Here is a 12,631-nt window from a genome sequence, read left to right as displayed (position 1 = left end):
TGGGATGATCTGAGAGAACAGCATCGAAACATGTATATTATCAAGTGTGAAACAGATTGTCAGTCCAAGTTGGATGCATGAGTCAAGTGCCCGGGGCTGGTGCACTGGGATGACCCAGAGGGATGGGATGGGGAGGGAAGTGGGAGGCGGGTTCAGGATGGGGAACACATGTAAATCCATGGTTGATTCACGTCAATGTATGGCAAAAATCACTACAATATTGTAAAGTAATTAGCCTCCAACTAATAAAAATAAATGGGGAAAAAAAAAAAGAAACAAGACGGAGATAAAAACACAAGCTGTAGAGACACTTACGGAGCTTTCTCAATTCCACGTGACAGCATGAGCTTCCTGCCAGTTTGTGTGAAACACTGCCTCAGTGATGACATCCTTCTTTAGAGTAGCTGGGGTCCCCACAGTGCCACCCAGGACTTTGTGGCTCCTCGCTGCTTCTCTGCTTTCAAGGGAGGGGCTGGCAAAGAGGGCTGAAGTACAGACTCCCTAATCAGTAACTGCTCTGCCCTAGCCTAGGAAGCATTCCCTGGCTGTGAAGCTGCCAAGGTGGTTTTCCTAAAGTAGGTGGAAATGATAGGTAATAGCTGCACTTTTAAAGGCACTTTTAAAGTCTTTTAAAGACTGGAAGATATTTCTTAATAATACAGGGAGTTTCTGAATAACTTACACATAACTCTTCTTAAGCAAGTGAATCCTAGCATGATAGGATAAGCTAAAAGATCACCAAAGTCAAACATTACTGATTTTGCTCACCTGACATCACTTTTATAGACTAATAAAATACTAGTGATAATATCCAATGTCAGCATGGGAAAAGCAAAGCAGGTTGGTGGAAATATAAATGGTAGAGGTTTGGGGGAATATAATTTGTCAAGATAAATTATAAAAAGTTTTAAATGCGCATCCCTTTTGACAAAGCAATTACACTTCCAAGTATATTTTCTACAGAGATATTCACATATGCATAACTACATGAGTGCGTATAGTTGCATATTAATATAAAAGCAGACTCTTTGAGGCAGTATTGTTCAGAAGAACATAGAACGGGAAACCACAAAAAGAGGTTTAAATTATCACATAATCCAAGTGTGGAGTGAAAGTGTTAACTGCTCAGTCGTGTCCAAATCTTTGCAACACCATGGACTGTAGCCTGTCAGGCTCCTTTGTCCAAGGAATTCTCCAGGCAAGAATACTGGAGTGGGTAGCCATTCCCTTTTCCAGGGGATCTTCCCAACCCAGGGATCAAACCCAAATTTGCACTGCAGGCAAATTCTTTACTGTCTGAGCCACCAGGAAAGCCCAGTGTGGAACACTATGCAACTATTAAAAAGATTCACAATTAATTATTATTATTATTGTGAATTAATTATTCACAATAACCAAGGTATGAAAACAAGTAAAATATACATTGAGTGATGAATGGATAAAGGAAAAGTGGTATATGCATACAATGAACCATTATTCAGTCTTAAAAAAGAAAGAAATCCCTGCCATTTGTAACTGTAATATGGATGGACTTAGAAGACATTATGCTAAATGAAATAAGTCAGACACAGAAAGAAATACCCTGCATGATTTCATTTATATTTTGAATCTAAAATATTCAAATACATTGAGTAAAGAGTAGAATGGTGGTTTCCAGGGATTAAACAAAAGAAAGAATGGGTAACAGGAAGCATGATTACATGGATGAAATGGATGGGAACCTCTATCTCTGTATCACAAATATTTGGCACTTTTTGAATTTGATACCATATGTTGTCAAATATATTTAAGAGCATGCATTATGGAGCCATGCCACCTGGCTTCAAATACCAGTTTTATACCCTTGTTCTGCATAATCTTAGACAAGTTACCTGGATTCTGTGCCTCAGTTTCTTGAGTTAAAAAACATTATGAACAGTACACATCCCATAAGGTTGTTCTCATACACAAAAAATGCTTACAACAGTGCAGGCACACAGTAAGCCTCAAATTTAAGTATTATAGTTATGATTATTATAAATTTTAAAATATATTAGTTTATAAAAGAGCTAGATTTATAATGTATACGTACATGAACAGATATGATCTTTTTTAAGCCACAGAAAATAACGTGATCACATTTTTAAAAATATACACACCAACAAAACAGAAAAGGATCTGATGCTCTACCCCAAACCACTAGCAATGATAGCTTCTAAAAAGGAAAGCAGAGAAAAAGGTCAAGGGAGACTTCAGCTTCATGATTTACATTCTTCAATACTATTAAACTTGTAATCATAATCAGGTATAAACTGCAAGTGAGAGAAACAAAATTTAGATCTCACAGAACATCAAAACCTCATTCCATTAAGGAAACTAAAGGACCAGATATATTTATATATGTGTGTGTGTGTGTGTATATATATACACACACACACAGCATTCCTTTCATCCACTGGAGAAATAAAGGAAGCAGGTCAAACCAATGGGGATCAAAACGTCAACTTCTGACATTTACCACCACAGGGAAGGACACAATTGAGTGTGCAGACCTTTGGCTCACTACCAAGGCAGTGCATACAAGACCTAGAACAGCAGACACAGACCACAATGAGAACACAACAGTGCCCTCTGGGGTTGTGCAACAGGACCACCACTCTACACAATGGCCTCGTTCAAATGAGCAAAAGGAACTGCTTGGGTCCCAGTACAGCTGGTGGGGCCCAGTGGAGTTCTGGCTGGCTTCCAAATGCCACTTACCCCCATTATGCAGTACACAAACCGCCTTACTGTAAGCAGGACTCGGCTGACACTCCCCTAGATTGAGTTTAGGTCAGGAACATGCAGGCCTCCAGCACCATCACTAAGCTCACAAATCAGAAGGCAGATTCCCCGGGGACAGGAAGGATTGAGCCAGGTCACCCTGGTCTCCAGGCTCAAACTGGCCAACCAATTGCCAATCAAACCAGGCAGGGAAGGAAGGAGAGAAGGGCCAGAGAAGAGACAGACTGTTACATTAGTGGAGTTCTCCACTTGGGAACAGGAAGAAAATAAGTGCTTGCTCTTAACAAAGATACTGGCAACCTAAGGTATTAAAATTTTATAAATCAGAATAGCAATTAAACATGGAAACTAGAAGCAGCAAAAGCAATTTCAAACGTAAGAGAGTAATAGAACAAGCATTCCAGACCCTACTAATAACCTACAAGCTGTGGACTTTGACTTTTGTGTCTTAAGATTAACAGTAGACATACTCACTGACTTGTGACCTCATGAGATGAAGCCTATGAGGGCTTTGCAAAGAGTGAGTACATCATAGGCATTTGAGAAAAGAGAGTTCTTTCTTCTAAAGGCATGTACCATCCCTGGCCCTGTCCAGTGAAAGTCACCAGGACTTTTCAAATACTTGTCAAAAACAACACATTTCCAAACACTCTTGGGAGTAGGGGTAGGGGGTGAGTGATTCAGCCAAGTTGAGAGTCACCGATCTAAACTGGAATAAGGCAACATGTCAGCTACATGTAGCAGTTTTAAGATGATGATAATTTATATGGAAGTCGCCTATGTGCAACTCCCAGTCATTCCACATACACCTTTAGCTTACTTGTGTTTAATTATTCCATTTCATTCCCATATTTCTTCTACCTCACAACCTCCTGCAATTCCTTCAACTCTATTTAGATACCACTTCTCCAGGACACTTACCTGCCCTGACTGAAGGGGCCTTTCCTCTGGACATACCTGCCTCTCCCAGGACCACAATCAGTGATCGCTTCTCTGCCTTGTCCATGCAGATTTGAGCTCCTTGGAGTTCGCTGTTTACCTCTGAAATCACAGCACAGTGCACACGCCTAGTGCGTGTACCTAACACATATTGAATGGAGGAGTAAATTTCCTGAGGTCCCAAATCCCTCCCCTCCCCATGTTAATACAGCACCAGCACAGCGCCTGGCAAAAGAAGACCCTGTAAACCAGTGACTATCCCAGGAATATAGCTGCATGGGTGACCATCACTTTGTACATCGGGGCAGGAACAGGCTATTTCAAACCTTCCTTCCCTCCCTCCCTCCCTGCATCATCAGTGGGCACCTTCTGTGAGTGCTGCTTTAGGCAATTTCTTCACAGTGCAATGTACTCTCCACCACAGCCACATACAGGAGCATTGTGCAGGAAACACTAGCATCTGGGCTAACGTCAGCTGATTCAAGGTTTAGTAAAGCATGTGCTCCAACTTGTCTCTCATTTCTCCCTTTCTGGTTTTTTTTTTTTTTTTGGAGACTAAAGATGCAAGCTACTATCTTTGTTTTGGCTCATTCCAGGCAATATGTCACTGACCCTCCTTATCAATACCCAGCTGATTCCTGGAGATTAGCTGGTGATTCCTTCCTGATAGTAGAACTCTGTTTCTATGGTCACACACCTTGGACACTGGCTCCCGGAAGTGAGCCAAGTCTTTCTCAAGGGACCTTAGAAGTCTTTCTGCTCCTTCACAAACATCTGGGTGACCCCTACACCTCCCCCTTTGGGCTTATAGAGGGTCTTGAGAGAAGCAGATATGGATGGTATCATGCACAATTACTCTAACTAGTGTAGACTTCCATCTTGAATACAGGGTCATCCGTCCATAATAATTTCTTAAGCTTGTAAAGCACTTTATAATGTACACAGCTTCACAAGAATGATCTCACCTGATCATGATAATTACCCCCTGAATAAGCAAGGCTGATATTACTAGCCTTGTTTACAGAGCAAGAAACTAAAGCTTCCCATTAGTTTCCCTTAAAAGGACACTTAACATGTTTTTTAAAAAAAAGAAATGACATGGACTGTAAAAATGATAAAGAATCCATTTGCATACTCAGTCATGTCCAGCACTTTGCAACTCCATGGACTGTAGCCCACCAGGCTCCTCTGTCCATGGGACTTTCCAGGCAAGAACACTGAAGTGGGTTGCCATCTCCTCCTCCAGGGATCTTCCCAACTCAGGGATCAAATCTGTTTCCTGCGTCTTCCACATGGGCAGGCAAATTCTTTACCACTGAGCCACCTAGCAAGCCCAAAGAATCTATAGGTCACCAGTAATACTGTACTATAGAGTAGGCAGGATACTGTAGTACAGAGCTGCACCACTTGCAGCATGGTCCTGAGGTTGGTCTGTGGATGCAGCAGCAAAGTACAGGCTTCACGCTGGTGTTTTCATCTAAAGATGGTGGCCACCCATCAAGTTCTGGTTGGATCCACTGTCTGGACACATATATGCACAAAGCATGTGGTAGACGGTCGAAGTTGTACAGAGGTGTAAAGTAAGTACACAGAGAAATAAACTGAGATGGTTCTTCAAATGAACAGTAGATCTGGGCTGTCTTGACCAATGAAATTTGATTTATGCCCCACTGGCCACTTCATCTGTTGTGCCTTCACCATCTCATTCTTTAAAAAGGAATAGCTCCCTCCTAGCCACCTTCTAGGAGGCTAAAAGGATCTGAAAGGACAAGTGAGAAAGCACTGAAAATAGTTAAAACCCCCCCTAAAAATGGAACAGGGTATTACTATTTTATACACAGGGAAGTTAGGACGTAAGCAGTCAAGTCACATTCTGTCTATCAGGCCCAAAGAATTCACAAGGGAATCCAAACATGGGTCACCCTCAGACAGCTATCTGGGGTAAAAGTCACTTGAAATGAAAGAGACACTCAGCCTGACCGCAATACTTGCACAATGATTTATAATTAGTTTTCCCTGATACTGCCCAGATCCCCCTGACCCAACCCAAAGGTCCAGCAGGTCTCCACTGTTATGCACTTCTACTTTCGTAATCTGCCTTTCCCACATTATGACGGCACAGTCCTAAACTGCTTTTCCTAAGTGGCACCTAGTCTTTTACACATCACCTGGCAAATGGCAACTACCATAAGGTGGGAGATTGCCTGCCACCATTGGCGGCAGTTGAGGGAAGGGGTCACTTTGATGTAGGGGCCATCTCACCAGCGCACTTAGGGATGCTCCAACAAACACTCCCTAAGTTAGCTGAGTCTCAGTCCACACTTCTGTTGAGCCCTATGACAGTGATGGGCTGAGTTGGTCTGGAGAACCTCTCTAGGACATCAAGGGAGCTCTCAAGGGGAACTGATGGTCAAGGGCCCAACCCAATGCAAAGATTTCAAAGTCACGAGCGGTCCAACCATTAGCCTTGGCTCTGTGTCAGTAGCTACCTACACCCCTTTATCCCAAGGGACTTGCCTGTTTTAAAAAAAAAAAAAAAAAAGTACAATTAAATGCTGCAGTAATAACTACGCCTTTTGTCAACAGTTTAACTTGAGGGTAATTGACAGCCTCCAGTCCCACACTACCACCACCAACACAAAACAAAACAAATGAGCAAAAAAACCTGACTGGGGAGACACTAACAGTATGGCAAAGGCATGACAGCAAATTACAGTTCCACACCTCTTTTGAGATCATGGGCAGGTTCTGACACATTTCAGTGCCTCAGTTTTCTCATTTATAAAAATACAAATAATAATAAGAACAGTATCCACATCATGCAATTGTCAGGAGCATGAAATGAAATATCATGCACACAACCTGGGCATGGGGCCTGACACAATGTTCACTATTATTATAACAGCAAGGTACCGCCTGTAATCAACTATATCATCAGAAAATATTGCTGCATCAACAATTTGACACCAAATTAACATTAGTATTTGAGGAGGAAATATAAATACAAGAAATGTCCCATTGTGCTTAATGAGACACTCAAAAAAAAAAAAAGGAAGTTTGCAGTATTTGAACATGATGTTCACCAAATATGTCATAATAGTTTTCCCTCTTGGAGAGATTAAAGACTCCAAAATGGTTAGTACCTTCTTTAAAGAGCAGCAAGAATTCTGTGAAGGGGGAGAGAAACTCTAGGGACATATAGAAGAAGTTGCTTACATTAGAGAAACAGAAATCTTACAGCAAAAATGCTATTATTATATTAAAGGGGGGGGAGGCAGAGGTGGTCTCTAATTACACTTTTTTTTCAACAGATACTTAGGCTTGTTTCTCTTTTTCAAAAAAGCTAATACAAGTTAATATTGATGCCTAAAGAAAAAAGTTATATTTTTAAAAGCTAAACATGAGACAGACTAGCATTTGTCAATTACCCTTTTCTTCTAAATCCTGTTTTAAATGTGCAGTGTGCAATTGCCCAAGTTAAGTTTTAAGTATGCCAAAACATTAAGAAATTACAAAACTCAATACCAAAATAATTCATGTGTTACAACCATAATTAGTTCTATACTAAGAAAATTATTATCCTCATAAGAAAATTCTGGCAAATTGCTTCAAACATTGCCCTTCTGAGTGCATTTAGGAGTAATAAAAGGGAAATTCAGAGTTCAGTCATTTTGATGTCCCCATGCCTAAGAAGACTTTGTCTATTTGTCAATTAGCTACATGCAATAATTTTAAATGTCTGTGTAACATTTCCTTGGTTTGGGAGGTCTTCCCTCCCCTCCCCCATTTTCATTTTCACAGATGTTTCTGTGGAATACAAAACAAAGGAACGCTTTCTTCCTCTGTTCCTATGCCCTCTGCCTTTTTGTAAGTCTTTGTCTGATCTACTGCAGAGAGCTACAGCCAGAAAGGAAATGGGAAGAGAAAGTGGGGGAAGGAGGTTTGGTTCTGCCCTCAGAAGCCACCATTTCTCAGGTGGAAAATAAGACTGTCATGCCACGATGACATTTTGCCTTGTGTCACAATGATTAATAGTCTTAATTTTTTCCAATTAGGGAAATAATCACAACCAGTTGGTGGAATCTGACCAATTTTATATAGTGTGATCTGTGAGTGCTATAATTTCAATGTGGAATAAGATCTAAGATGATTCTTTTCTTTTTGACAGCTAAGTGTAATATTGTATTTCCATCCCCGAGCTCCTTTTTCATATCCAAAAGAGAAAAGAAGCTTCCTAAATAAATTATTTCCAAATCTGACCTCCTCCACCAATCTGCTCTCTATGAATTGGTACACTGCAATTCAGAAAGGGAGTATGGAGTTTAGTATATTCAAATGAGCATGTTAATAAACCTGGCAATGCCTTAGTAGGGACAGAAAGACTTAGGGGAATAGAGTGCTTTTATATGATACTTATAAACACTTGCCAAATTCACAGAACCAAATTCCATAGGGAACTGCCCAAGAGCATCAAGAAACACACAAGGCCACACAGGCAGTAAATTGCCTGGCAGAAGAGACCACTACAAAGAGTAAACATCTCATACACTTCACCTTCAGTTACCTAAACACAAACCGAAACATTTCAGATACAGAATATTCCAGACAGTTCCACTGATATCTAGTCAAATGACTGGCCAAGGAAATTAACTTACAGTGAATTTCAAGCAAACCTGAAAACCATCTCATCCAACTCTATAATTTTACAGAGGCCCTAAGAGAGAAATGCTTTCCTACAGTTCAGACAATTATTATGAAGGAACCAAAATTAGAACCCTAAGCTCCTACTTTCGTAAGACAAACTTATAAGTATGTAATTTATAGCATGATGGTAGCAAATGGTTTTTTCAGACATGAAGAGCTTTATTACATCAATATAAATGGTGCGAACTGTGCCAGATGGCAAATGTGCTCTGGAAAATGCAATAATTCCATGACAATTCCTAACCCCAAACCAGATTTCTCCCTACCACCAATCACAGCAGAAAGAGGTGAGCTCATCAAGAGAATTCTGACAGGAATTATGAAGCCTGTTGTAACTGAAATTTACCTGTAATACTCCAGTTTCATGTCAAGAAATTCTGCTATGTCAATGGTTTTCAATTTTTGGTTTTCAGAGTAAAGTTATCCTGTTTTTTTTTTTTCTTAAATGAGCTCTTAAATAGAACCTCAATAACTAACATCAATAAAATCAACATTTTATCCTAATAAATTTATATTTTCAAATATTTATCTGCTCAGTAGGGCTGCCCTGGTGGCGCAGTTGGTAATGAATCCACCTGCCAATGCAGGAGACATGAGACACAGACTTGATCCCTGGGTCGGGAGGATCCCCTGGAGTAGGAAACAGCAACCCCCTCCTGTATTCTTGCCTGGAAAATTTCATCGACAGAGGAGCCTGGTGGGCTACAGTCGATGGGATCACAAAGGGTTGGACATGACTGAGAACACATGCACAAATACACATCAAATCAGTCAGTGAGGACACTGATCAGGGTTCCTGTGAGCCCATATCACTCCACTATGCAGACCAGAAAGAGGACACCTCTCCTTCCCAGCAGAGACTTTCCCACAGCCAGCCACCTTGGGCAGAGCACATCCTGCAATACAACACATGGGACATGACAGATGGCTTCTAACAAAAAGTTCTAATGAATAAGGCTGCTCCCATGAAAACAAAAATTTTAAATAGGGAGTTGTAAGTGATAACTGTAGTCTCTCTCTTCAACATGCCACATATCTCTATATTTTGTTTTTGCTGCACAGTAGAGTAAAAAATGATGTTTCTTGCCAATGGCTAATTGCATATTTGATAACAGTTTTGTTTCTGTCTTTTGACAGTAGCCTGCCTTGCCTTGCAATCTCAGGATACTCTTATTCTGAAAAAGCAGAGGTAGGAAATTTTTGTTGCAAAGCTGAATCACTTAGAAGTTGGAAAAGCATCCCAAACTTGCAAGAAGCACTAAGAATGTCTAAGATACATTGTTCGCCAGAGAATTATCTACAGTTGACTGGAACATGGTGACCAAAGCATGTAAAAACAGATATGCCTGAGCATCTTCTGGTATTTAAGTATAATCCAAGCCATGCTACCGTGAAGACTTGACTGATAAACACTCTTAAAAATTTAGACTTGTCCATACTGACTCAAAGCCTTCCCTGGTGGTCTGGATGGTAAAGACTCTCCTGCAATGCAGGATCCCTGGGTCAGGAAGATCCCTTAGAGGAAGAAATGGCAACTCACTCCAGTAATCTTGCCTGGAGAATTCCACTGACAGAGGAGCCTGGAAGGCTATAGTCCAGGGGGTTGCAAAGAGTCAGGCATGACTGAGCAACCATCACTCACATACTGGCTCAAATAGAATTTATTTTTATAGTTTATCATAAATTATAATGTATTATGTAGCAAATATTACGCTAAGAACAGAAAATACAACAGGAAGAAAAATCCAGTCCTGTCTTCATGGAGTTCAGCGGTTAGCAGTAGGTTTCTTTATGAAATACCACTCACAACTTTCTGGTTTTTATTCTCCATCTGGATTTTTGGATGCCAATTTTACATGGTCACAGAACAAACAGAACTATGTCGCATGCTTCAGAATTTCTGTAGGTAATTTTACATACTTTTGACAAATTCTGTCACTCCGCTGGCAGTTACTTGTCTCCTCTGGATGAGCCCTGTAGGGTGTAGGGGGCAGGCCATGATTAGTCTGTTTGACCTCTTCTCCTCAGAGCTTTGTTTATACACTCTGGACAACCTGACAGATAAACTCAACAAGAAACTACGACACAGTGAGCTTAGGTTTCCCCCTCCTCCACCGAACTCACTGGCTACGGTCTCAAGGACTGTGTCCCTGCTACATCCACAGGTTGAAATCCTAATGCCCAATGCGATGGTATTAGAAGGCAAGGCCTTTGGGAGGTGCTTAGGTCATGAAGACCCTGTCCTCATGAAGGGGATTAGTGCTCTTGTAAAAGACACCCCAGAGAGCTCCCTGATCCCTTCCACCATGTGAGGAGACAATGAGAAGTCCGAAACCCCAAAGAGGGCCTTCACCAGAACCCGGCCAGGTGGGCACCATGACTGTGAACCCCCAGGCTCGAGAACTGCGAAAAATCAATTGCTGGTGTTTATAAGTCACCCAGTCTGCAGTATTTTGTCAGAGCAGCCTGAATGGACTAGAATACCATTTATTCATTGATTCACCACTTACTGAGCCTACTAAAAGCTAGCTCTGTGCTACCCCCCAGGGAAATCAAATGGACAGAAGAGCATCGAGGGCTTCCCCAGCCTGTAGCAGGGGTAGACGGTTTCAAACGATAGTAACAAGAGCCCTGGGAGAGGCAGCTGCAGGCACAGATGTGGAATAAAGAGCGGTTTTCGTTTCTGCTAGGAGTCAGATGTAGGAGCTTTTAGAGAAGAGACACCCCAGTTAGGTTCTCAGGTAAAGATCCGAAGGAGGATGGACCAGCCAGGATGAGTGCAAGCCAAGTGCAAAGACCAAGAGTCCAGACGCAGCTCAGCACCTCTGAAAAGCTCTACCTGGCCCTGAGCATGGAGCTCAGGGTGCGGGAGGAAGAAATGCCCAGGAGGGATTGGACAATGGTTGGGGGCCAACTCACGAAGGGCCTGATGTGCATTTGACTTTGGATTCTATCCTGACTCTACAGGAAACATTACAGGTATTTGTTTTTGGGTTTCCAAATGAAGTGCAACAAATTTGGCCTGGAGAAAAGATCATTTGCAGTTAAAATGCAAGGCATGTGCTAGAGAAAGAAGGGGCTACAAGCAGGCGACAAATGAGGAGGCTATTGCAGTAGCCCCCACAAGGGGTGCCTACCCAGCACACCCAGGTGGCTCATGGCACTTGATCCTCAGCCCAGCAAGATGAGGCTTCTCTGAGCACGGATGGGGCCCAGGTCCATGCAAAGCAAGAGCTTCCAATATCAGAACCATCAGCCTCAAAGACTAGGGTTTCCATGGCTGTTCCAATCAATGCTGATCAGCTCGCCCTCCCAGCTAGCTCTCTTTCTTCGAGTCCCATCATCACTGAGAACTTGCATTTTACTCCAGGGTTCTTCCTGGGTCCTGGTCACACTTGGCCGAGGTCCATCCTCACTCACAGATGCACACTTTTACTTCCTTCCTATCATGCAACCTTGTTTGGTGCTTGGCTCTCGGCCCCCATATTTCCCCCAAACCTTCTGGTACCCAGCCATTTCCTGACCCACTCAAGGCCCCCCCCCAGCATCACTGGGCTCCACATGCCCTACCCACAGGCAGGCAGCACAGCAGCACACGAGGGGCTGACCATGACCACCAGAAGCTAAGGTTGAAGTGAAAAGACAATGCAGATACTTATTTCATATAATACTGGAAGCCAGCATCTTATACAACTAGTAAGCAATTTCTTCATCACTGTCCACAGGACCCAAAGCCAGGGGCTAGGCCTCCAGATTCTGACCACAGGCCTCTCTGCGTGCAGAGAGGCCACAGGCTTCAGACTTGGACTATGCATCCGAATCTCAGTCAGTCACCTTGAACAAATTCTTGCCCTCTAGATTTGCTAAGGCTTCAGTGTGTATACATGGCACCAATCACACAGGCCTAACCGCTAGAAAACATGCATCTTGAGGCTGGATTTTCCCCTGCCTACCCACTCTTCCTGGTAACTCAGATGATAAAGGATCCACCTGCAATGCAGGAGACCTGGGTTCGATCCCTGGGTTGGGAAGATCCCCTGGAGAAGAGCATGGCAATCCACTCTGGTATTCTGGCCTGGAGAATCCCATGGACAGACGAGCCTGGCAGGCTACAGCCCGTGGGGTCACAAAGAGTCGGACAAGACTGAGTGTCTAAGTTGGACACAGCACCCACTCGTAGTTAATACCGAATCCATCTTTCTTCCTCTACCCAGTCTCAGAAGGA

The 12,631-nt window shown here is 42.5% G+C and overlaps 1 protein-coding gene across 2 annotated transcripts in view; it reads right to left on the bottom strand.

Moving 5' to 3' along the window:
* The window catches only part of DOCK4 (dedicator of cytokinesis 4), a 468,861-nt gene that overhangs the window by 441,566 nt on the left and 14,664 nt on the right, over positions 1-12,631 (bottom strand). The window lies entirely within an intron of this gene.

The sequence above is a fragment of the Muntiacus reevesi genome, chromosome 6 (genome assembly GCF_963930625.1).
Source record: "Muntiacus reevesi chromosome 6, mMunRee1.1, whole genome shotgun sequence".
Classification (NCBI taxonomy): domain Eukaryota; kingdom Metazoa; phylum Chordata; class Mammalia; order Artiodactyla; family Cervidae; genus Muntiacus; species Muntiacus reevesi.
Note: the sequence above shows the minus strand (reverse complement) of the source record. Positions and strands in the feature narration are given on the sequence as shown.